The sequence below is a fragment of the Podarcis gaigeae genome, assembly GCF_964106915.1.
Source record: "Podarcis gaigeae genome assembly, chromosome: 14".
In the NCBI taxonomy this organism is placed as follows: Eukaryota; Metazoa; Chordata; class Lepidosauria; order Squamata; family Lacertidae; genus Podarcis; species Podarcis gaigeae.
Window position 1 is genome coordinate 11,898,798 of NC_139690.1, and position 25,962 is coordinate 11,924,759.

Sequence of the window (25,962 nt, forward strand, 5' to 3'; positions counted from 1 at the left end):
GGCGCGCGCTCAGCGGCAGCGGCGGCGGCGGTAGGCGGGCAGGTCAAAGAGAGTGATGGGACGGAAGCGGCGTGCGCATGCGCGGGAGGGGGAAAAGATGCCGGCTGAGGGACCACCTTCGTCTGAGGGAGGGGCTCCGGACAGGTGAGTCTGGCGGGGGCGAGGGGGAGGGGGACCCGCCAGGTAGGGAGACACGCTGTAGAAAGGTGAGCCGGGAGGGTGAGATTCAGAGCAGAAAGCAACAGCAGCAGCAACGGGGATGGCCGCCTCTTCGGCAAGCAGGAGTTTGTTCCCTGAGGGCGCGGTCACACACCCGGCGTTTAAAGCGCGACGGTGCCGCTTTAAAACAGCCGCGGCTCTTGTTCTCAAAGGGTTCTGGGAGTTGTAGTTCGTTGAGGGTGCTGGGAGTCGATAAGGAGACACGCACACACATTTTCTTTTTAAAAAATGTATTTATTATGACTATTATTATTATTATTATTATCAGTGTTTTTTCCTGGGGGGACGCATACCCCTAAACATTTTAATATATATATAAAAAATTAAAAAGTCCAGTAGGACCTTAGAGACCAACGAAGTTTGTTCTTGATACAGTGGATGCCCAGGTTGCGAACGTGATCCATGTGGGATGCATGTTGGCAACCCGCAGTGTTTGCAACCTGCGTCTGCGCACGCACGGGTTGCGATTCGGCACTTTGTGCATGCGCGACCGCCAAAACCCAGAAGTAGCCTGTTCCGGTACTTTCGGGTTTTGGCGGTCCGCAACCCAAAAAAACGCATTCTAAAGCGGCTGTAACCCGAGGTATAACTGTATAAGCTTTCGTGTGGTACCGCGGGTTACATACACTTCAGTTTACATACGCTTCAGGTTACAGACTCCGCTAACCCAGAAATATTACCTTGGGTTAAGAACTTTGCTTCAGAATGAGAACAGAAATTGAGCAGTGACGGCACGGCAGAAGCGGGAGGCCCCATTAGCCAGTGGCGTGGCATGGGGGGTGCAGGGGGGGCCAGCTGCACCGGGCGCAACATCTGGGGGTTAGGGGGCGCAAATCCACGGGTTAGGGGGTGCAAATTACTTGCCTTGCCCCGGGTGCTGACAACCCACGCTACGCCACTGCCATTAGCTAAAGTGGTGCTTCAGCTTAAGAACAGTTTCAGGTTAAGAATGGACCTCCGAAACGAATTAAGTACGTAACCAGAGGTACCACTGTACCAAGAACAAACTTAGTTGGTCTCTAAGGTGCTACTGGGCAATTTTTGTTACATATTTTGACTGCGTCAGACCAACACGGCTACCTACCTGAATCTAGAACCCTAAACATTTTGTGAATCTTTGTACTTTTGTCCATTTACTGTATTTATTTTTTCCAGATTTGAACTATACAATACAAATTCTACAATCACCTTCTGTATCTCCTCAAAATCATTTCTCCTGCTTATTCCCCATATTACCTTAATGGCACACATTAATTTATCATTAATAGCTATATGCCACACCTCTTTATAACATTCTTCCATTTTATATTCTGCTTGCCCCTTCCATTTCCTAGCTATCATAATTCGTGCAGCTGTCAATAAATTTGCTCACACATTTTCTTTCTTGCTTGGAGGAATGGGTGAAAAGATTGTCTGTGGTTCGGCTTCAGTAGGAAATAGTGGCAAGAGCAATGCAACAAGAGGCTGGCTTTGTGTTGTATATTGCAGCTGATATTCTTTCATATATGGGGGAGGGTGTTCAGTTGAGTTGGGTAACTCTTTTAACAGCCAAGTCAGTTATGTAATAGCCGTAACCAACTTTTCCAAAAAGAGCATATACTGTTGGGGGAATGGATGGACAAGTGCAAACAAATAACAAACGTTGCGCACGGATGAAAACTTATATAGTAATCATCAGGCGTGGTGCCATATAACAACAACAACAACAACATAAAAATCTCTGTTTAATATTACAGATTCAAGAAAAGGGAGAAGACAAATAAGGAAAGAAAAATAACTCAAGAGACTTTAAACAGATCCTTTTAGACACAAAATGTTGGATGTTGACAAAGGTCACAAAATCAAACCAAACAAATACAAACTTATTTCCATTTATTGTTTACAGCTACGTAAATTTTGCTATATTTTTGTAATTTTGTCAATCCTTTATTGTTGTAAGTTGCCTTGAGTGTGGTTTAACTCAGGAATGGTGACATACAAGTAAATGTCGATGGTGTGGTGTTGCTGGCTCCCAGAGGGCACAATAGATTTGTAGACTACTTGAACACTTTTGCTTTTGTGGTTAAATTAAAAACAATTTGAAGCCTGTATGTTTTCTTTCTTTCAAGCTCTGGAATAATCAAGCCCCAAGGATAATAAACATTTATGGAATTGGTTTCTAGGTGGCAGTAGCTGGCTTAAGGATAAAACAAAGCTTGGGTTTGTTTACAAAGGACTTTAAAATGTTAGCTTTTAAAGATGAAGACTAGTGACCTCCAGACTTTGAGAATGATGAATCAAGTTTAAAATGACCGTATTTTTTGCTCTATAAGACTCACTTTTTCCCTCCTAAAAAGTAAGGGGAAATGTGTGTGTGTCTTATGGAGCGAATTCAGGCTGCGCAGGTATCCCAGAAGCCAGAACAGCAAGAGGGATTGCTGCTTTCACTGCGCAGCGATCCCTCTTGCTGTTCCGGCTTCTGAGATTCAGAATTTTTTTTTTCTTGTTTTCCTCCTCCAAAAACTAGGTGCGTCTTGTGGTCTGGTGCGTCTTATAGAGCGAAAAATACGGTACATGGTCAAGTCAGTGTCAAGGGGAGAATTGCCTAGGTGAGAAATAACTTTGCAATCCAGTAGTGTATAAGCAATTTATCATAGCTTCAAAGTAAAGTTTTTGGATTTTGATTTGAGTTCTCAAAAACTTTTTTTTAAAAAAATAAGCAGAAAAAAGTTCCTGTAGTCTAGGAATACCTTTCCAGCATGTCATAAGAAAAGGGTTTTTTTGGGAACAGTAATGTTAATTTTCCTAATACTTTGTTAATGAGTTTCTTCCTCTGAAGTCTATGGGAATTTTGTCTTATGCTGCCTGCCTTAAAATCAGACATCATGAGTGGGGGGATTATGAACCTTTAATAAATAAAGGAAAGGAAAGAAATGAAAGGAAGGCTGTCCAGCGCTGGGGGCCTTCTGGCAGTCCCCCCCCCCTGCGAGAAGTGAGGTTACAGGCAACTAGGCAGAGGCATAGCTGTCAACTTTTCCCTTTTCTTGCGAGGAATCCTATTTGAAATAAGGAAATTTCCCTTTAAAAAAGGGAAACGTTGACACCTATGGGCAGAGGGCCTTCTTGGTAGTGGCGCTCACCCTGTGGAACGCCCTCCCACTAGATGACAAGGAAATGAACAACTATCTGATTTTTAGAAGACATCTGAAGGCAGCCCTCTTTAGGGAAGTTTTTAATGTTTAATGTTTCATTGTGTTTTTAATATCCTGTTGGAAGCCGCCCAGAGTGGCTGGGGAGACCCGGCCAGATGGGCGGGGTATAAGTAATTATTGATTGATTGATTGATTGATTGATAAGCCTTTGTCAGCAAAAGTTAGGAATGATTACAGCCAGCTCAGAAAACAAAGCACCATAATGCTGCTCCTCTAAATACAGTGACACATGTGGACAGATTTACATACATTTACTGTGTTTAAATACTGTATTAAATACAGAATGTGGTTAACCTTCACTACAGACCTGGGAGAGGGCATTCTCTGTGGCAGCTGCTAAGTTGTGGAATTCCTTCTCTGCAAAGGTGTGTTTTGCTTTTCCATTAAAAAGCTCTCAGGGAATTCTGAAAACAGACCTCTTTACTCAGGCCTTTGACCCCTGAGACATATGTTTTCAGGGCCTATCTGATTTCTGTGGCCACAATCTCTTTTAACTGTTTTTAATTATGAAGTAGAAATTGTTGTAACCCTGCAACCTGCTGGTGAAGGTTGTGCAATATTAATAATATCATGGAGTAAAGAAATGCCCAAGGTGATTGAAAAGAAAGCAATAAAATAAAGACATCATCCAACAAGACACAGGAGAAAAAACAGGAACTCGTGCTGCCCACTGAAATGAGCTAAATTAAATCAGACCAATATTAAAGCACTTAAATTATTTTTTCCCTTTTCTTTTTTTAAAGTTGGCTATCCTGCCTGTGGACAGGGGACGCAGGTGGCGCTGTGGGAAGCCTAGGACTTGCCGATCAGAAGATCGGCGGTTCAAATCCCTGTGACGGGGTGAGCCCCCGTTGCTCGGTCCCAGCTCCTGTCAACCTAGCAGTTCAAAAGCACATCAAAGTGCAAGTAGATAAACAGGTACCGCTCCAGTGGGAAGGTAAACAGCATTTCCGTGCACTGCTCTGCTTCGCCAGAAGCAGCTTAGTCATGCTGGCCACATGACCCGGAAGCGGTACGCTGGCTCCCTCGGCCAATAAAGCGAGATGAGTACCACAACCCCAGAGTCGGTCACAACTGGATCTAATGCTCAGGGGTCCCTTTACATTTACCTTATCCTGCCTGTAGCTAATAGAGTGGGCTGGTGAGAATCCCACACAAAGCATATGGCTCTATAGCTCCACAGATAATGTGCTCTACTGGTCCAAGCCTTGAAGCTAATGAGTTGAGAACTCATTTGAAGATCAGAGAACATAAGAAAAGCCTGTTGCATCAGGCCAATGTCCCTTTTTAGTCCAGCATATTGCTCTCTCTCTCAGTGGCCAACCAGATGCCTGTGGGAAGCCTGTAAGAGGGACCTGAGCATAACATTGCTCTCCCTTTCTGGCAGGTTTCAGCAACTGGTATTGAGAAGTTTTACTGCCAACATTGCAGACAACGGATAGCCAGCCATGATGGCTAGTGGCCATGGAGAGCCTTACCCTCAGTCAGTTTTTGTCTAATCCTCTTTTAAAGCCATCAAAGAGAGGGGGACAAAGAGAGAGCTAAGGATCTAGTGCCTGGAACAAATCTTTCCAAAAAGCAAATTTCTATGGTAGCAAATAAAGGGCAGTTCAGTGCACAGGTTTGTCGCAGAATGAGTGTAGTGGTAAAGCAATGACTCACGTTTGTGAATCACCAGGGACCCATCACTTCCATTCATCTGTTGCTAGCTCAGAAAGACAATACTTTTGAATGGAAATAGCTCACAGCCTTTAGATACGAGTCTGTGTGTGATTTCTGGTGGTGATTCATGGGGCCGCTCTTGGATCATAGAATCTGGAGAGTTGGAAGGCACCCCTAGGGTTGTCTAGTTCAACCGTCTGCAATGCAGGAATCTCAGCTAGATCTTGCATTACATACGGCTGTCCAATTTCTGCTTAAAAGCCTCAAAAGAAGGAGAGTCCATCATCTCTCATGGGATGGATGCTGGAAATGGACTATGGGGGGAGTGGGCCACCACAGCCTTAGATAATGCCCTGGAGCAGATGTAGTGAACTTTATTCATCTGGAGGGTCACATTCCCTTCTGCAAAAGTGGGCAGAAAAATGAATGTTGATTTTGCCTTTCCATGGAAGGTTCACATGCTAGCAAGGTTATGCTTAAAATTCTACAAGGCAGGCTTAAGCAGTATGTGGACCGAGAACTCCCAGAAGTGCAAGCTGGATTTCAAAGGGGCAGAGGAACCAGAGACCAAATTGCAAACATGTGCTGGATTATGGAGAAAGCTAGAGAGTTCCAGAAAGACATCTACTTCTGCTTCATTGACTGTGCAAAAGTCCATGACTGTATCGACCACAGCAAACTATGGCAAGTTCTTAAAGAAATGGGAGTGCCTGATCACCTCATCTGTCTCCTGAGAAATCTCTATGTGGGACAAGAAGCTACAGTTAGAACTGGATGTGGAACAACTGATTGGTTCAAAATTGGGAAAGCAGTACGACAAGGCTGTATATTGTCTCCCTGCTTATTTAACTTATATGCAGAATTCATCATGCGAAAGGCTGGGCTGGATGAATCCCAAGCCGGAATTAAGATTGCCAGAAGAAATATCAACAACCTCAGATATGCAGATGACACAACCTTGATGGCAGAAAGTGAGGAGGAATTAAAGAACCTTTTAATGAGGGTGACAGAGGAGAGCACAGAATATGGTCTGAAGCTCAACATCAAAAAAACGAAGATTATGGCCACTGGATCCATTGCCTCCTGGCAAATAGAAGGGGAAGAAATGGAGGCAGTGAGAGATTTTACTTTCTTGGGCTCCATGATCACAGCAGAGGGTGACAGCAGTCACGAAATTAAAAGATGCCTGCTTCTTGGGAGAAAAACAATGATAAACCTAGACAGCATCTTAAAAAGCAGAGACATCACCTTGCCAACAAAGGTCCGTATAATTAAAGCTATGGTTTTCCCAGTAGTGATGCATGGAAGTGAGAGCTGGACCATAAAGAAGGCTGATCGCCAAAGAATTGATGCTTTTGAATTATGGTGCTGGAGGAGACTCTTGAGAGTCCCATGGTCTGCAAGAAGATCAAACCTCTCCATTCTGAAGGAAATCAGCCCTGAGTGCTCACTGGAAGGACAGATCCTGAAGCTGAGGCTCCAATACTTTGGCCACCTCATGAGAAGAGAAGACTCCCTGGAAAAGACCCTGATGTTGGAAAAGATGGAGGGCACAAGGAGAAGGGGACGACAGAGGACGAGATGGCTGGACAGTGTTCTCAAAGCTACTAACATGAGTTTGACCAAACTGCGGGAGGCAGTGGAAGACAGGAGTGCCTGGTGTGCTCTGGTCCAGGGGGTCACGAAGAGTCGGACACGACTAAACGACTAAACAAGAACAACAAATGGAAGGTTTGTTTCTATATGCAGTCACCCCTCCCTTTCTATCCATCCAGGCAAGCAAGAAGCATCACTGGAGTTCAAAGACACTTGCTAGCAAGGCAAAACCACCCAAGGAGAGGGTAAAGCAGGGTTGGTGAGGTGGGAGGGGGGATCCCAAGGACCAGACTGAGGGCCAAATTCATCCATTGAGTCTGAGGTTTTCCCAGCCTGGCCCTAGAAGTTGGAACCAATAAATACGTTCCAAGCAGAGCAAAATGATTTGCAAAGCTCTCACCTAAACATTGTTTTCTACCTAGTTAGCAAAAAGTGCTCTTAGTAATGAATTGTGGTTGGGTTTTTTTTCCCTCCTCCACTTTTTGGCTCATGAGCTTTCCATTAGCAAGGGCACCCAATAGATTTAGTCACAGTCTCCTGCCCGCGTGGGCACAGTAAGGATGTTGGGGCGGAGCCCAGTCTTCTGTTACTAAATGATGCTTAGGCTTGCCAGCAATTCTCATTTCTATGAGAAATGGCAGTCATAAGATAATTGCTGCAACTTCCACTCTTGGCAAAGTCTTTGAGAAGAAAGACGCCCTGGGATACCTGTTCTTTTGGTCCACCATTTTGAGCTGACCTTGGTAACCGATGCAAAAACTGGGGGCGCCTGCTTGGGATGGGCAAATCTGTCGATTTCTGTTTCTCTTAGTTTCTCGGTTTTTTTCATTCTGAAATTCAGTTCTCCACATTTCCACCTGAGCTTGAGGTTTGTTTGTTTCTAGAGTCCTCATGGAAATGCACCGGGATTTTAGTGTGAATGTTCTATAAAATGCACATTTTGTATGTGGTTTTGCTCAATTTACACATTTTTGCAAAGAGCATATCCCCTAATATTTCTGCTTCGCCTAACATAATGCATTTCTGCACATCATTTTCACCAACATATGCATTTCTATGCACGCTTTACCCTAGCTTAGTGTATGCATTCTTGTACCCTCTGCTGGATTGCATTGCAAGATTTTGATGAATGCAACTTTCCATGGATGGCTGCGTTTCAAGCTTGTATATTATTTCAAGAAGTACAAATTAGATAGGTTTGTCTTTAAATGCAAACTGGATCAAATTTCTCTCCCATCCCTGTTCATTATACAAACATATGAGGCCACAAAGCAATTCACAAGGTCAGCCCTACCACAAATTTCTCTTAATATGCTTGCATCTGTATGCAATTTTGTCTAATACGTTTTTGCAATGCAAAGCAGTTTTTCCACAATATAATGCATTGTTTTAATGCTTTTTTGGGGGGGGGGTGTCTAAGGTATGCATTTATAGACGTTCTACTCAAGTTCATGCACTTTGTACACATCACTTGCATACCCTCCAACATTTCTCTGATGAAAATAGGGATGTCCTATTCAATAATAATAAATTGTTGTTGTTGGGTGGTGGTGGTGGTGGTGGTTTTATTTATACCCCACCTGTCTGACTGGGTTGCATCAGTCACTGGCTGGCTTCTAACATATATAAAAACATAATAAAACATTAAACATTAAAAAAAAACCCTTCCCTATACAGGGCTGCCTTCAGACGTCTTCTACAGGTTGTATAGTTACTTCTGGCATGGATTCCGCTCAACTTCCAATGTACAACTGTATTTAGGATGTGGCTTTAATTCAGGGATGGAAAGCCTGTGGCCCTCCAGGTAGAATCCAGCCCCCATCAGCCTCAACCAGCATGGACAATGGTCAGGGATGATAGTTAATTGTAGATTCTAAATCCCTTCTAAAAATCTGATTTTCATTTTGCAAACCGCCCCAGGAATTTGTGTCAAAAGGGCAGAATGAAAACAAAAACACAGGCAGGGAAACATCAGTTCTCTTTTTGTGGGAGGTTTTGCTATTGGTGAACTTAAAATATTAAGTAAGCACAGTTATTTTGCTGTGAGGATTTGCGGTCTACATCTGCGAAAGGCAGGCATTTTATGTCCTTAAGGAGATAAAGAAAGCTGCAGCAAAGGTGTATTTATAGCTCAGACTGTCCTCCAGGAAGTGAAAGAGAAGGGAAGACACTTCCCTGCTGTCAGTTTCAGATGACATAACTTCAAAGCTTAAAGTTTCAGCAGTAATTCCCCTATTTAAGCCATATGCCTTACATGTAGCTGCAACTGACACACAGCTCTTCAAATGCTTGCTTTACCAAATAAGAGATTTTTCTGATACAGTGGTACCTCAGGTTAAGAACTTAATTCGTTCTGGAGGTCTGTTCTTAACCTGAAACTGTTCCTAACCTGAAGTACCACTTTAGCTAATGGGGCCTCCTGCTGCCGCTGCGCCATGCTGGGACGATTTCTGTTCTCATCCTGAAGCAAAGTTCTTAACCCGAGGTACTATTTCTGGGTTAGCGGAGTCTGTAACCTGAAGTGTCTGTAACATGAAGCGTCTGTAACCTGAGGTACCACTGTAAAAACTTTGAGCTAACTCCTACCCTCCACCTGAAAAACAACTCTGCTACTTAAAAGGCTTGTGTGTTTGAGGAAAATCATCACTTTTTCTTTCTGATTTTTTCTAAACAACTTTAAACTAACTATGGAATTAGATGCTCAATGAGTTTCCAAATCCATATCATTGCAATATAATCTTATTAGGAGTTGTCGTAAATTTTATACCACTGAAGAAGAGATCAGAACAGCCCGCTTTGTTGTTTGGGGACATTTTAAAGTCGTTTGTACAATTGGTCATGTGGAAGAAAACCCAAGGGTGTTTTATGGAGAAGAAAACGGGATTTATTGTTGCTAAGTAAGAGCAGAAACAGGAAGCTCATCCAATTGCAGATCCCAGAGCAAACCAGATGCCCGTGTGGTCCCAGCACAAAAGAACCTCTCGCCTCCTGCAGTTTCCAACAACTGGTCCTGTATTCAGAATGACCACATAGCCAACTGGGGGGATGTGGGTGGCACTGAGGTCTAAACCACTGGGCAGGAAAGCTGTCTTTGGACAAACGCCGGCTCCCTCGGCCTAAAAGAGAGATGAGCACCACACCCCATAGTTACCTTTGATTGGACTTAACCGTCCAGGGGTCTTTTACCTTTTCTCTTTTTTTTACACTTCAGCAGACAGAAAAAGTCTCTGTAAAATTTTACATTTGTATATAAACATAGAGAGAGATCTTAGAATGAATTTTTGCAAATAATAATTTTTAAAAACGGACGCGGGTGGCGCTGTGGGTTGAACCACAGAGCCTAGGGCTTGCTGATCAGAAGGTCGGCAGTTTGAATCCCCGTGACAGGGTGAGCTCCCGTTGCTCGGTCCCTGCTCCTGCCCACCTAGCAGTTCGAAAGCACGTCAAAGTGCAAGTAGATAAATAGGCACCGCTCTGGAGGGAAGGTAAACGGCATTTCCATGCACTGCTCTGGTTCGCCAGAAGCGGCTTAGTCATGCTGGCCACATGACCCGGAAGCTGTACGCCAGCTCCCTCGGCCAATAAAGCGAGATGAGCACCGCAACCCCAGAGTCGGTCACGACTGGACCTAATGGTCAGGGGTCCCTTTACCTTTACCTTTTATTTTAAAAATCAAGTGGAAAGTATCCACTCTTCTGACAATAATTGCATTTCCACTCCTGCAGGTTGTCCCCATGCACACTTTATTAGGGATGGAAGGATCTGTCAGTTTTGGTTTTCTCAGCCAAGAGAATGAGTCAAATCTGAGTTTGGTCAGTGCTTTCTCATTCCTGCCATCACTCTGACGTCTTGTGGATAACAAGGAATAAGGGGGAGAGGGAGAACTGGAACATACAAAGTCCATGCTTCACTGGCAGTGACTTTCCAGGGTTTCAGAGAATGGAAATTCACAGCCCTACCTGGAGGCACTAGGGACATGGGTGGCACTGTGGTCTAAACCACAGAGCCTAGGACTTGCCGATCAGAAGGTCGGTGGTTCGATTCCCTGCGACGGGGTGAGCTCCCGTTGCTCGGTCCCTGCTCCTGCCAACCTAGCAGTTCGAAAGCACGTCAAAGTGCAAGTAGATAAATAGGTACCACTCTGGCGGGAAGGTAAACGGCATTTCGGTGCGCTGCTCTGGTTCACCAGAAGCGACTTAGTCATGCTGGCCACATGACCGGAAGCTCCCTCGGCCAATAAAGCAAGATGAGCGTCGCAACCTCAGAGTCATCCGCAACTGGACCTAATGGTCAGGGGTCCCTTTACATTTACCTGGAGGCACTAGGGATTACATGGGACCTTCTGCTGGCAGGGCAGGTGCTTTGCTACTCAGCTATCGCAGAGGATGGCAGAGGGAGTCTGGTTGCTACCCCCAGGAGCACAAGGAGATGAAAAACATGAGTAAACAGGAGGCTTCCCCAACACATTGGAACCAAAATTTCTTTCAGCTGTTGTGTCATATCCATTGAGAAGTTATGAAACAGTTCCCCACAGACGGCCATTTCAGCATTTTCAACAGGCATTAAGTCTGTCTCCATTTTCCCCATCGGTTTTGAATTTGGTGGCAGTGCCTGTTTGAAATGCATCTCCGTTGCAATCTTCAAGCGGTTTTATTGGGACGGGAACAAGCCGCTCTGTTAACGCCTGCCTTGCAATGCTGCAAGCTGTTTCCCTGTTACTATATATAAATGTTGAAGACGCACAGGAAGTTTCCACTTCAGTTGGAAAGGGCGGGCAGCACGGGAGGTGTTGCAAAATGGGGAAGCTGTAGCTCAGGGACAAAGCAGCTACTCTAGAGGCGGAAGAGCCCAAGTTTAATCCCCAGCATTTCCCACGTAGGGCTTGGGAAGACTCCTGTTTGAAATCCTGGAGGAGGGATAAAACAGGTTTGGAAGACTGGCTGTCAGTTTTCACCCCTGGAGAGTTGCTGTCCATCAAAATAAAAGGTAAAAGGTTAAAGGCAAAGGACCCCTGGATGGTTAAGTCCAGTCAACAGCCATTTACCTTCCCACCACAGTGGTACCTATTTATCTACTTGCACTGGCATGCTTTCGAACTGCTAAGTTGGCAGGAGCTGGGACAGAGCAACAGGAGCTCACCCCGTCATGGGGATTTGAACCACCGACCTTCCAATCGGCAAGCCCAAGAGACTCAGTGGTTTAGAGTATACACACAGTCTCTGCCGTCGCAAGGTTTTAGTGTGAATGCAAACCTTACACCGTAATTATATATATAATTTTAAAGGTTGCAAACATTTTCCCCATAAACCTATATGTAATATAAATAGCACGATAATAAACACATTGTTTATAAAAAAAGTTAAGCATGATAAACATTGCTTCAAAATCTTTAATGAATGAACATTCAGTGTAATAAACAATATTTACAAAAGATTTACAGGCTGGTATTCAACCAGCGTAGGCCCACTGAGATAAATGGACTTCTGAGCAATACTTTGTAAAACTCATTTTCAGGGGCTGCCTCAAAACTGCCAAGATCTGACAACAACCCATGCTCTAAAATCTTGCAGACAATATAGGTACAAACACAGATATTGTGTACATCCATGTCTGTTGACTGGCAGCACTGAAAATCAGGTTGGCCATGCCTAAACCACCTGGGCACTTGCTATTTCTTTGGACTTATGGTTTCAAAAGTCATTTTTATTGCCATCTCTGAAAAACTGACCCATCAGATAACATGGTGCTAGGGGCAATATGGACCCATCTGTTTGGGGGTTCTTCGTGATTTATAAGTCCAAAGAATTTCTTGGTTGGCACATTCCTACTAAATATGATTCGATCTGGCAATGTTTATGAATGCATAAATATGAACCTCATATCCCACCATGGAATGTATTTTGTGCCAGTCGTTCTTTTTCGACCTCTTTTTCTAAAATATTGTATTTATATTCTCCTTGCTTTATTGGCTGTTTTTCTACCGTCAATTAGTTTGTTGTTTCATTTATTGTATATGCAGAAAATCCAGCCAAGAGATTTGCTTTGTTCATCCTATCCTCAGCAGCCAAGCAGCTCATCAATCATTATTGCCTGGAGCATGATACGGAAACCCTGTCCTCTTCTTTGCCCATGCTTCCTGCCATCTGCTCCACAAAGATCTGCAGAAATCTAAAAGAGCAGTCAGCAGCGTACAATGGAAATTTTAAGCAACATTCCGCAGAGACTTAACAGTGCTGTCCTAACCATAAGGTAAATATAAAGAGACCCCTGACCATTAGATCCAGTCATGGCCAACTCTGGGGTTGCGGTGCTCATCTCACTTTATTGGCCGAGGGAGCCGGCGTACAGCTTCCGGGTCATGTGGCCAGCATGACTAAGCCGCTTCTGGCGAACCAGAGCAGCGCACGGAAATGCCGTTTACCTTCCCACCAGAGCGGTACCGATTTATCTACTTGCACTTTGATGTCCTTTCGAACTGCTAGGTTGGCAGGAGCAGGGACCGAGCAACGGGAGCTCACCCTGTCACGGGGATTCGAACTGCCGTCCTTCTGATCGGCAAGTCCTAGGCTCTGCAGAAAGAAGTCCTATTGAATTCAAGAGGGCTCGCTCTTGGGAAAGTGTGTTTAGGATTTGCCATCTCAACATCACATGTTAGCCAAGCCAGTTTTATTTCTGCATTTGAGATACCCTGGGAAGGTTGAGTTCCCTGGGAAGACAGGTTAATTGTTAAACCACTCTGGGAACTGTAGTGGGATGATACGGCTTTAGATGCCCGGTGCAGATGGGGCCTGGTTATTTTGGAGTCAACCCAGGAGGAAGCAACCATCCACCTCTCAAGGAAACAGCAAGCAATTTTAGGAATATGCAGTGAAATATACTCAGAGTTGCAAAGTGATTTCATGCTCTTTATTCAGCTCATAGTGGTGAGGAGGAATGAATGCAAGTCCCCTCAAAGTATCTGCTTTATATACATTATTTACACAATGGGCTGCACATGATTGGCTAATTCTGGAATTCTACTGTAAGCCAATCAGGTTGTGGATTCACTTATATCTGGAGCATGATTGGGTGGTTCCTGCCAACCAATCATACTGCTGCATTGTTCTAGGACCAATTAGACTGCTGCATTCTGAATCCTATTGTTCTAGGACCAATCAGACTACTGCAATTTGGATCATATTGTTCTCAGTACATAACATGCAGGAATGTTTTATTTATATTAAAAAAAAAACATTTAGGGGAAACTTCTTACACAGCAGTGTTCGAAAACCAATTAAGAACAAGACATGAGCAACATAGATTCTAGCTAGCTAAATGGCCTTTGGTCCTCTTCCATCTCTCTGACATCTACAAAGCTTGATAAAATGGTCACTGATTGCATTACCTGGGCAGTCTGGCCATTCTTTTGTGATGGTTAATACTTCAGTTCCTGAATCCAGGTCGCAGGCTCACCTTATTCATACACAAATATGCTCTTAAGACAAGATTTGTAAGCGAAAAGACAATGGGAAGGTTTCCTCATTTGCCTCCCTTACTGCAGAGGAATATTTGAGCTCATTGGGAGAATCAAAATGGCTTCAGTATTGCTCTCCTGTACTATTTCAGACACACGGTTTATATATATTTAGATATGTGTACATTTATGAATATTTATTCTATATTTGAGACCTCAAAATTCTTATAACACAGGGAAGCAGAGCCTTCTCAGTGGCATCCCCACGGGGACTCTGCAAGGAAATCTGTACGGCATTGTCTCTGTTGATTTTAAAGAAAACCCTGTAAACTTTTATTATTTATCATTCCAGTCCGTGTTCGGTTAAGGTACTGTGCAGCAAGGACGGTTAGCTGCCGCAGGAATCAGCTTAATGGAATGGCTTGTAGCCAAGGCAGCGCTAAGCAACTTTTCCCACAAGCACAAAGATTTATGCTTGCACAATGAAACTTTCCTCCTCCTGCCATGTGTCCCCTAAATCTGTTACGAAGTTTGCCCCAACCCTCAGGAGCAGATCTGGGGAGGGAGCACAGAGCGGGGAATTCTTTTGCAAAAAATGTAAATCCTTGCATGAACAGAGCGAGTCTATCAGATACTTCCCAGTGATTCAAATTAGTGGGATATTGCTTTCTGATGTCTGCAAATTGCCTTGTGTTCTGAAAGGTGTGTCACAAATCCTTTAAATCGGGGGCAGGTAGCTGGGGAGACTTCTACCAATTTTTGTACTCCAGCTCCCAGCAGCCCCAGTCAATATGTCCAGAGCAGCGGCAGAGCAAGCTGATTGGGCGCCTGGGGCAGTGCGTGTACCCTGCACTCAGGGGCGGGGCCAGCTGTCCATGGGAGCAGGGCCAGCTGCCCATGGGGCAGGACACTCTGCGGGGCCTCTGAGGAGTGTGCTGGTCTCGTGGGTTAACCATGAGGCAAAGTCCGAGTCCAGTCTGAGGTCAAGGGTGCAGTATGGAGGCAGTCCATCAAAGCTGAAGCTGGGTCCAAGGCAGGGAGTCGGGTGAGGTCAGGAGCTCCAGCAGAAAAGCAGGACAGGGTTCAGGCAAGAACAGGCTACCAACGATGTTGCTCCCGCAAGTTGGGACTGGCGCTGGCTGGCTTTTATCTGCCCCAAGGCATAGGGCGGCCCCGGTCCACAGGTGACTCGCCTCTCCTGGCCTGGAGGCGAGCACTCCTCCTGCGGGAACTTAGTTCCCTCTGCCTCTCTGCCCTGAGCCTCTGCAACTCAGGAGAGGCTGGAGGGTTAATGGACCCAGAGGCAACCTCCTCCTCCCCTGACGGGGCTGAGAGTGGAGCGCCTGCAGGCAATGGGTCCTCCATCACCTCAAGGGCCAGAGAAGACTCAGCTGGTGTCTGCACCTGAGGATCCAGCACAGGTGAGGACCCTTCAGGCTCAAGCCCCAGCCCCGGCTCAACTGGTTCTGGAGGTGGGGAATACTGTGCATGCTGGGATTCCTCAGGTTCAGCCTCCGAGTCCGAATCCCAGGCCATCACAAGGAGTCTGCTTGCCTCCTTCCACTCAGCCATCTTACAGCTGAGGGGGAGGTGGTGGACGAACTGTTTCAGATAGCACAGAGCCTGCAGGCGCACTTCACTCCCAGGAGAGATGCGTGGCTCAAGTGTGCAGGCCCCGTGGTGCACAGGTGTGCAGGCCCCATGGTGAGTGCCACCCGACATTTTGTCACCCCCCTCAGTGGTGACACCCGGGGCAAACTGCCCCCACTGCACCCTCTTCCTTCGCCCCTGGTCCAGAGGTCGAGGAGACTGAGCTTTGGAGTCCCACAGCACCTGGAAGGCTGAAGTTCCCTAGCTGTATGAATGTTAAAAAAAAATGCACCTTTCAGGAAATTCTAGCTTCAGCAAATGTAAGTTAATGGAATGAAAATTAAGACACAAGAATTCAGAGGTAAAATAATGAAATAACTTTATTGTGTTTAATATAAAACATATAAGAATTGAGCGATAGTAAAATTGAAAATAGGGAACATGATAAAATGGAAGTTACAATAAGTTTTGAAATAAGTTAACAAATTGCTGATGTTTTATAAGACAGAGAACGCAGGATTCGGAGGATGCGGGGAAGTCCTATAGGTTAGATGGAAAAAGAATATGGAAATTTGTTATTTATATCTCTTTTTCTTATAACCACTCTTTATTCTTTTTTCTGTATTTCTGTACTTTTAAAAAAAGCAATAAAAAAATGTATAAAAAAAAAATGGAAGGCTGAAGTTCCCTTATCCCTGCTTTAAAGAAAACATAAGAGTGTATTTCCGTTCCCCCCTGGACAGTGGTGAAAAATGGCAGTTTTGGAAATGGAGATTGGCGAGCGATTTGTCTGGTCTTCAGCTCTCCCTCAAGCGCTCTGCAGCACAGTGCTGCTGGCTCATGGATTTTTGTATAATCTCTGCCTTGCCAAATGATGCCTGACGATTGCCTGGCAGTTGCAAGGAGAACATCTGGGGATGTCCATGTTCGATGCTCCGCACTGGCATGCCACATGGGATTGAATGCTGAAAATAGGTCACTGCGCCATTGGAGGAGGCAGAAGGAAACAGTGGGTTGATTTATTATACATGAGTGGGCATAAACACTGGAGGAAAATGGGCTCCGTCCTGTTGTAGGCAATGTGTTTCAGTGGGTTACGGACAGGATAACATGTGACTCGGGACAGGAGAGACTCACCGGTGTCTACAATGCAAACCAAATAGCAAGCGTGGTGTAGCGGACCTGGGAGACCACGGTTCAAATCCTGACTCAGCCATGAGGTTCACTGGGTGACCTTGACCATTCACTCACACTCAGCTTAACCTACCTTACAGGGCTGTTGGGGGGAATAAACGAAGAAGGGGAGAATCATGTAAGCCACATTGAGCTACAGGGAGAGGCTGGGAATTGAACCTGCGACCTTCTGATTGCTTAGCCCTAATCAAAGTGAACTGACTTCATTTGTACCTCTGACTAAGGGATCATCCACACTTAATCTTTTGCTCTACATTTCTAGGCAAATGTCCACACACTCAAGGTCAGAGCACTCTTTGTTTTTAATGCCTCAGTGCTTTCCCTGCGAGAACCCACTCTTTAACCCACTCTTTAAGGTCTTAAATAGAGAATAAATGTTGATGATTGCACAAGGTAAACACATATATACCACATATCTAAAGTAGTACAGGGCAGCTGTTAAGTTGTGGGTGAACATATCAGACGACACAGCGATTCTTCAAACAGCTCTTGTTTATTCATAGGCCAGGACAGAACTGAACTGAAGGGTTCAGCCAGCCTGCTTATATAGAACTCCAGTACATTGTAATTGTAACAATTTTCTAAAACTATCCAATCACTGAACGTCACTTTCGGTCCCTTATTTGCATAACTATCTACAGTATCTCCCTGCTGGCCCAGGGTGAGAACTTCAGTACATAACAGCAGCAATCCAAAAGCCCTCATGGCTCGCCTAAACTCCTAATCTTTCCTCTGCCTCCTTAATCCCCCTTGCCTGAGAACAGGTAAGCAGAGAGCAATCAGGGGAAGTTCCTGAAGGGATTCCTCTCTATATCTATGAAGCTCATTTGCATATTAATTGTCACTGTTTGCCCAGATGCTCTGCGTTGAGGGATGTCTGACAGGCATCCTGATGGTCTTATCAAACGCTCATGTTTTGTGTGAGCTGTGTCTGGAACTATGTAAAACTTGCTAAATCCTCAGGAATATCACCCCTTGGCTTACCTGAACCACAGTAACCCCACTTTAGGTGTGATGCAATTTCTTCTCTACGCCAAAATGTCCTTCTTCTCTACACCAAAATGAAAAGCCTTAAAAGAGATGTTTCTTCTTGGTTCTGGGTCTCTCTTGTCTCCTTGCTAGGAGGGGAGGGAACTCCGTTGCAACAGAAAAATAAAGATCCACCTTGCTTTCACTGCTTCCTGCCTCCATCCATCCATCTCTGACTGATCCTGGACTTAGGGGACTCAGTCCCTTGGGGAGCTGGGCAGCAAAAGCCAACTACAGCGGTACTTCGGGTTACATTACCTTTGGGTAATGTAATTTCGAGTTACGAACGTGGCAAACCTGGAAGTGTATACTTCCGGGTTTCGCTGTGCGCACATGCGCAGAAGTGCTCTATCGCGCTGTGTGTGTGCGCAGAAGCGGTGCCTCCGGATACAGACTTTTCAGGGTAAGTACAGACCCCTGGGGTGAATTAAGTTCATATCCCAAGGGTCCACTGTACCCCTGTTTTTCTATATTAACACTGAATCACAACAAATGGCAATCCAGGTTTTCTGTGTACTGGTGAGCTACAGAGCTTCAGTGCAACATTTGCACTGATTGAATGTTAAAGAAAGGGGTTTATGGGGAAAGCGCTGGGGCAAAACGAGCAAGCACTTGCAACACAACACTTTAAAGTGTGGACCTGTGCTTAGAAACACAGCACAAGAGAAAGTCTTTCCAATGAGCCCTCGGTCTTAACACAGATCCAAACGTAGTTATATTTAGATTCTGCATTTCTCTGAATTTCATATTACAGCTCTTGGCTCAAAAAGCATACCAAAATGCATTTTAACATGTATTCTGTAATCAAATATGTTTAGACATGTTTACATTGAGATAAAATGCATGTTTATGTTTGTGAAAAGAAGGCATTTAAGCAGGTATTTAAAGATGCATTTTGGTACAGGGACTGATGCAAAAACAGAACAGGATGGAACTACGAATGATCTGTACAATAGCCAAAAGGAGGGATGCCCACTGCAGCAGCTCTTGCCAAAATGAAGCAAGCAGCCTCCTCCAAGAAATGAGTCATTCTTCTGCATTTCCGGGTCTGGTGTGATTGGATCACTCCATCAGCTCTGACACAGCAGACTGACTGTGTGCTACAGATTTTAAATAAAGCCCCAGTTGGGGTTGTGTGAATCAGGTCTCATTAAAAAGCTCTCAGAGCTCTCCTTGTGATGTATACCCCCTGCTAACCGTAATGCCCAGATTGGTTGGTTGCAAGGAAGAGGGTCCCTCAAGTATTTGGGTTCCAAGGAATTTATGGCTTTAGATATTAATAGTCATTTAGGGCCTTGGATGCCACATTGAATTGGGACTCTGTAGCTCACCAGCAGCTGGTACAGGGCTCTCAGAATTGGGATAATATGCTGCTGCTGCTGCTGCTGCTGCCAACAAATGAACAGCTCTGTTCAGGGGAAGTAATGGTATCACTCGATTCTGCCTTGGTCTGACCCCACCTGGAGACTTCCAGTTCCGGGCGCTAAAATGGAAGGATATTGACAAGTTGGAACATGTGCAGAGGAGGGTGACCAAGATGGCAAAGGATCTGGAGACCAAGCCTGATGAGGAATGGTTGAAGGAGTTGGGTATGCTTAGCCTGGAGAAGAGAAGACTGGGATACAATAGCCATCTTCAAATATTTCAAGAAAGAAGGAGCAAGCTTGCTTCCTCTTGCTCCGGAGGGAAGGACTTGAACCAATGGCTTCAAATTACAGTGGCACCTCGGGTTAAGTACTTAATTTGTTCCAGAGGTCCGTTCTTAACCTGAAACTGTTCTTAACCTGAAGCACCACTTTAGCTAATGGGGCCTCCTGCTGCCGCCGCTGCACCACAGCCCGATTTCTGTTCTTATCCTGAAGCAAAGTTCTTAACCTGAAGCACTATTTCTGGGTTAGCGGAGTCTGTAACCTGAAGCGTATGTAACCTGAAGTGTCTGTAACCCGAGGTAGCATTGTACAGGAAAGGAGATTCTGACTAAACACCAGGAAGAACTTTGTGATAGTAAGAGCTGTTTGACAGTGGAACAGTCTCCCTCAAAAGGTTGTGGACTCTCCTTCCTTGGAGGTTTCTAAGCATCTCAACTAAAGCACGAATGTTTTAGTTAAGATTCCTGCATTGCAGCGGGTTGGACTAGATGATGCTCATGTTCTGCGACTCTATGACTCACAGGTAGGTAGCTGTAGGATTGCAGCTTATATTCTGTAGGTGAACTCTGCAAAGAAGGGTTTTTCTTACATCTGCCATAAAATCTTCAGCTTGTCACTAACATGGTACTCAACCAGGTAAACCACTCTTAATGATGTGAGTGGAAAATGCAGGCATTGCCCACAATAATGTCAGACAGCAGCAGCAGTGGAGCTATCCGCTCGGATGCCAGGTGCGTCGCACACGTCCTACAGCCAGGGGTGGGGCGAGCCATGTTAGGATCATCCTACTCACTATAGGACCCTGGCAGAGACTCATGCCCGACTGGCATGTTCTCTCCCTCCTGGTCGATCGTTCAGGAGCTTCAAAAGCTTTCTCCAGCCCGAACATTGACGGATACTAAGAAGCATCAGCACACTTAGGAACCTGCAGAGTATTTGCAGTTTGCGTAACAGAACCCAGTAGCACAGCATTTTGGCTAATCTACTCTATTTACATAGAATACGCTCGGAGCATTCTGCCTTAGCTCCTTCCTCTTTCTCATCAGACAGCAAAGAGAGAAAAACAAAGGACAATAATCCCACATCACGGAACACTGTAACATAAACATCCTGTCTCCGTCACTCCCCACACTGTGGAATGAATACATACACTGTCATGTGATAGACAACAATCTCATGACTGCAAACATGGAGCAGGAATCCTAACAAGCCGACCATGGGGCAGGGCGCACTGCATGGAGCCTCTCCACTGCCTCTCCCTCAGCTGTAGGGTGGCTGAGGGAGAGGCAGAGGGCAGGCGCAAGTCCCATGCTGCTGTTTCAGGCAGCGTGGAGCCTGCAGGTGCTTAAGCCACCATGTCACTCCCAGGAGAGATGTGTGGCTCAGGCACGCTGCAGGCCCCACGGTAAGTGCCGGCCCCCGTGGTGTGGCGCCCAGTGCCTGCCGCGTTTCGTTACGTTTGTTGACTGAACTAAAAAGTTTCGTGAGCCCAATACAGTGATATCTCGGGTTAAGAACTTAATTCGTTCTGGAGGTCCTTTCTTAACCTGAAACTGTTCTTAACCTGAAGCACCACTTTAGCTAATGGGGCCTCCTGCTGCCGCTGCGCCACCGTCGCACGATTTTTGTTCTCATCCTGAAGCAAAGTTCTTAACCCAAGGTACTATTTCTGGGTTAGTGGAGTCTGTAACCTGAAGCATCTGTAACCTGAAGCGTCTGTAACCCAAGGTACCACTGTATTTTTTAAACTCATATTTTTGTCATTTTGTCAATCCCCCATCCTCAGTGATGACACCCAGGTGAATGGCAATCGCCCTCGCATCCCCTTCCTCTGCCACTGGATAGCAGAGATGTTGGTTCCTGTGACATCCTATGCAGTTTGTAAATGTGGCTGGAGCATAGCTGTCAAGTGTCCCTTATTTGGCGGGACAGTCCCTTATCCCAGCTCCATGTCCCGCTGCTGTCCCTTATTGATGAGGCTTCATTTGGCTGCTGGCTGGGCTTTCTGCCTTTTGCTCAGAGGGGCTCAGAAGTTGAACATACCTGTGCCCGGAAAATCCCTTATTTTGGCTGCTGATCCCTTATTTTCGAGGCTGCTGGTCCCTTATTTTCAAATCTGTAAGTTGACAGCTATGGGCTGAAGTCACTGTATTTCATGCTAATTGCTAGCAAAACTGGCCTCCCCCGAAGGCTGAAAAATTGGCTTTCCCAAGCTGCAGATGCACCACAGCTCTCTGTAAATACCTCTTTTTGGAAAGCTTACTCAGATGGCAGCTTCTGCTTTGCGTGCCTGCCTGCATCTCTCCGCAGTTAAGCAATCATTTAAGCAATCTGTAATAGGATGTGAAAGCAGCCTCTTTCAGTAGACGCTTTGAGTGCATTCCAAGTTTAAGATGTCAGAGGTCAGACGGCCACATGTTCTCTGCAGCTTCCAAATATGCAGAGCTCACATCCCACAGTGGCTAGGAGGCTGAGCTGTGACTGGGGTTCAGATCTCACCCTTTGGCATGGACTGACAAGGAGGCCTTAGGCCAGAGGTGGAGGAACTCAGGCGTGGGAGCTAACTGCATCCCCTCCAACATTTCTCCGATTAAAATAGGGATGTCCTAAGGAAAAGCGGGACATTCTGGGTTTTTTAAAAAAGGTTTTTATTTATTCTTTTCAAATTTATACATTTCATTAATTTTTACAATCATTTTCACATTTCAAAGTTTGACCTCCTTTCCCCACTTTCTGCAGTTCCTTAAATTCATTTTTTCATATCTTCTGCATATCCAAATTCATTTAATTTGCTCAGTTAATTATCTACTCTTATGAAACTGCAGGTTATTACAATAACCCTGCCAATGTTTTTATCTGTTTGCAATTTATCTGTAAATATTCAATAAACCATTTCCATTCTCTTATAAAAAGTTTGTTATCTTGATTCCTTATTTTGAACATCCTTTTCAATTCATTATATATCATTTCCCAGGAAGCTTTAAACTTACTACAAGACCACCACATATGATTAAAAGAACCTTCTTTCTCTTTACATTTCTAACACTTGTTTGATTTAGATTTATAAATTTTTGCTAGTTTACTTGGTGTCAGATACCAAAGATATATGATTTTCATATAATTTCCCCTTAAACCATAACATGCTGTAAATTTACGGTATATCCATATTCCACAATTGTTCCCATGCTTCTATGTCTATATTATGACTGATATCTATTGCCCAGTGTATCATTGAGGATTTTACTTGCTCAACATTTGTCTCCCATTCCAATATTTCACTCATTTTAGACAACACTTTTATATTACATTCCAACAAGTCTCATTCAAACAGGTGTTGTCCACAGACAGCTTTCCGGGTCATGTGGTTAGCAGGACTAAACTGCTTCTGGCGCAATGGAACACCGTGCCAGAAACCAGAGTGCACGGAAACACCATTTACCTTCCCGCCAGAGCGGTACCTATTTATCTACTTGCACTGGCGTGCTTTAGAACTGCTAGGCTGGCAGGAGCTGGGACAGAGCAATGGGAGCTCACCCTGTCGCAGGGATTCAAACCACCAACCTTCTGATCAGCAGGCCCTTGAGGCTCAGTGGTTTAGACCACTGCGCCACCCTCTGACCATGCATCGACACCCCATCACCAAATCCATGGCTTTTGGCCTTCTTCCCCTGGGGGTTCCCTCAGGGGTTCCCCAGCTGATGCTTCCTGCCTCTTCTCTGCATCCAGCCCGTCCATGCCAATGCGTTAGCTTGTATGCTCTAAAAATCTCTCAGTGAGAAGCATTCTCTAAAAGAGTATTTTTCCTGTTTTAAAAGGCAAACTGTTTTCTCTCTCTCCGTGGATCAACAGTGACATCCAGTGGCTGTACTGATATATTTTCAGAAAACAAACTTTGCTGAAAGACAACTGTTCCCCTGTGCATTTCTCACATGCAGGACTTTCATGTGGGAAAGGGAAGGGGGGGCATGCTGCTAGCACCTGCCCCCCACCCTCAAGGGGATCCTTCTTAGAGCCTAGTTACTCCACTGCAACAGATCCACTTTTTTAAAAAATGACTTTTTGCTGTTGGAAAGGTAAGGCAACATGGCAGAAGTTTATAAAATGTTGTATGGCTTGGAGAAAGTGGATAGAGAGCAATTTTTCTCTTGTTAATGGAGAAATCTGAGGGCTCCCTTGGACGAAAAAACAAGGACAACAGCCAGGAATACCAGAGCAAAACAGCAGCCAGTAGGCTTGGTCTCTATCGAAGACTGTCACGACAGGACTCCCACCTGCCACCAGGTGAAACAAAATGGAAGCCCAGAACAAAAAAAGACCCCAACTTTACTAGTTACTAATTCCCCAAACTACACCCCTAAAACTACACAACTACATCATTGATACATCACAAAAAGGAGGGGTTGAGGGAAGAGTTGTGGTTGTAATCTGAGTGTCCTGTCACCTGGCTGGTTCCCCCTTTCCCCCTCCCCATGAGTATTTTCCAGGTGACAGAGGGGAATTAGCAGTTTCCTGCCCCCAGAGGGAAGAGCTGATCATTGTCCTTTGTTCCAGTCTGTGCTGAATCCACTCCTATATGCAAGTTCTTTGTGACCTTGATGGTCTTCTGTCTAGGACCATCAGGGTTGGCATAGCAACTGGGCAGGGCTCCTGTGTATGTGCTGGTATGCTCAAGGGATTATGGCTGGCCTGTATCAAACCTTCCCCATTTTGTAGTCCTTCCTTCACGGAGTAAAATAAAAGTGGAACGGTGCAGATCTGATGTATGGTTGATTTTCTATGAATTTATAACAGAAGCGCCGCGTATGTCGTGTGTGTGTGTGTGTGTGTTGAGTTTGTACAAACTGGATGATTGGGGGGGGGGGGGAGGTTTCCTTCGACACTCTCTGTCCCACAACTTGTGGACATTCAGTGAAGCTGAAGGTTGGAAGATTCAGGGCAGATAAAATAAAGTGCTTTCTTCACCCAACCCATAGTTAAAACTATGGAACTTGCTTCCACTTAAGGCAGTGATGACCTTGAAGGCTTTAAAAATGGATTGGGCAAATTCACAGAGTAAGAGAGCTAGCAGAAGCTATTAACCATGATGGTTATTGCTCTGGTTCCACAGCTGAAATCAGTACAGTGGTACCTTGGGTTAAGTACTTAATTTGTTCCGGAGGTCCGTTCTTAACCTGAAACTGTTCTTAACCTGAAACAACACTTTAGCTAATGGGGCCTCCCGCTGCCGCTGCGCCGCCGGTGCACAATTTCTGTTCTAAAATGAGTAACTGGCTTGATCCAGAAGGCTCCTTTTATGTTCAAATGGGGGAATTCTCTGAAATGTGTGCAGTGAATGAATGAATGGGATCAATGATTAAAGAGAAAATGTATAAACATCCTGCAATGAAATCAAGATGAATACCCATTGCCATATAAAGAATAAAGCATAAAAATAATAAAAAGTGTTTATCCATCAACAAAAATAGTTTGCAACCCTGCTCCACTAAAAAGTAAATTTCAGATTAGTTCAGAATCATACCACAATATGGTATGTTTTAAGGTGTTTTCAAAAAGTTTTTTTTTTAAGCCTAGCATCTAAGAAGTCTGATAACATTGACCCCGGGTGAATTTTCTCTAGGGGAAGCATTCTTTAATTGGGGGGCCACCACAAATTATGTATAAATGGATTTAGGCACTAGGAAAAGATATATTATTCAGTTAATATCCTTCCTTGCTCATGTGAGTGAGATCAGCAGAGTACCATCCTTTGTAGCTTTTAACCTGGAAGCTAAGACAAGGTTGATTTAACCTTCTAGAAACAATAATCCAGGATGCTTTAAGGCCAACTGGATTTTCCCTGGTATTACTCATTTTCTTACTCATTTAACTCATTAAAAAGAAGAATCACACACACATTGTATTGTGAAGAAGTAAAAGTAGTATTTACTTACATAATCTAGGTTTCGAAGCAGCAGTAACAGTAGCAAAATGAAGGCAGGTTTATCACGACTATCCAAGCTACAAAAGTACAAAATTTAAGTTCAAAATGGTGACTGAGCTGCAGATCTGAGACATGCATGCTTGGAAGCATGATGCAGAAAAAGAGAGATAGATGACCGGGTAGGAAGGATGTAGTGTTACAGCTTCCTGCCAAGGCAGACAAAGGAATTGATCTCACAGAGTTTTCTAACAAATTTTATAGGAAAGCTTTGTGAACCTAAGCCCCTTCATGTGCCTATCGGGCAAAACTAGGATTGTTGGCTTGACTGTGATAATGTCCCACAATTTATGTAGTAAAGAGTCGGATTGTGCAGCAGATCTGGATGAACCCTGAATCAAAATAGGGTGCTTTGGGGGGGATTCTGGGCTTCAGCCCAGTCGTTTACTAAAAGAGAAAGAA

The 25,962-nt window shown here is 44.7% G+C and overlaps 2 long non-coding RNA genes across 2 annotated transcripts in view; one reads left to right on the top strand and one right to left on the bottom strand.

Moving 5' to 3' along the window:
- The first annotated feature begins 8 nt into the window (after window positions 1-8).
- Window positions 9-2,307, top strand: LOC310831810. The gene is made up of 2 exons (XR_014557979.1): window positions 9-144; window positions 1,956-2,307. It is a non-coding gene; the product is annotated as an uncharacterized lncRNA (long non-coding RNA).
- A 6,012-nt stretch (window positions 2,308-8,319) lies between these two features.
- The window catches only part of LOC310831852, an 82,814-nt gene continuing 65,171 nt past the window's right edge, over window positions 8,320-25,962 (bottom strand). The window contains exon 2 of the long non-coding RNA XR_014558026.1: window positions 8,320-8,385. This is a non-coding gene — a long non-coding RNA (uncharacterized lncRNA). The remainder of the gene's footprint in view (window positions 8,386-25,962) is intronic.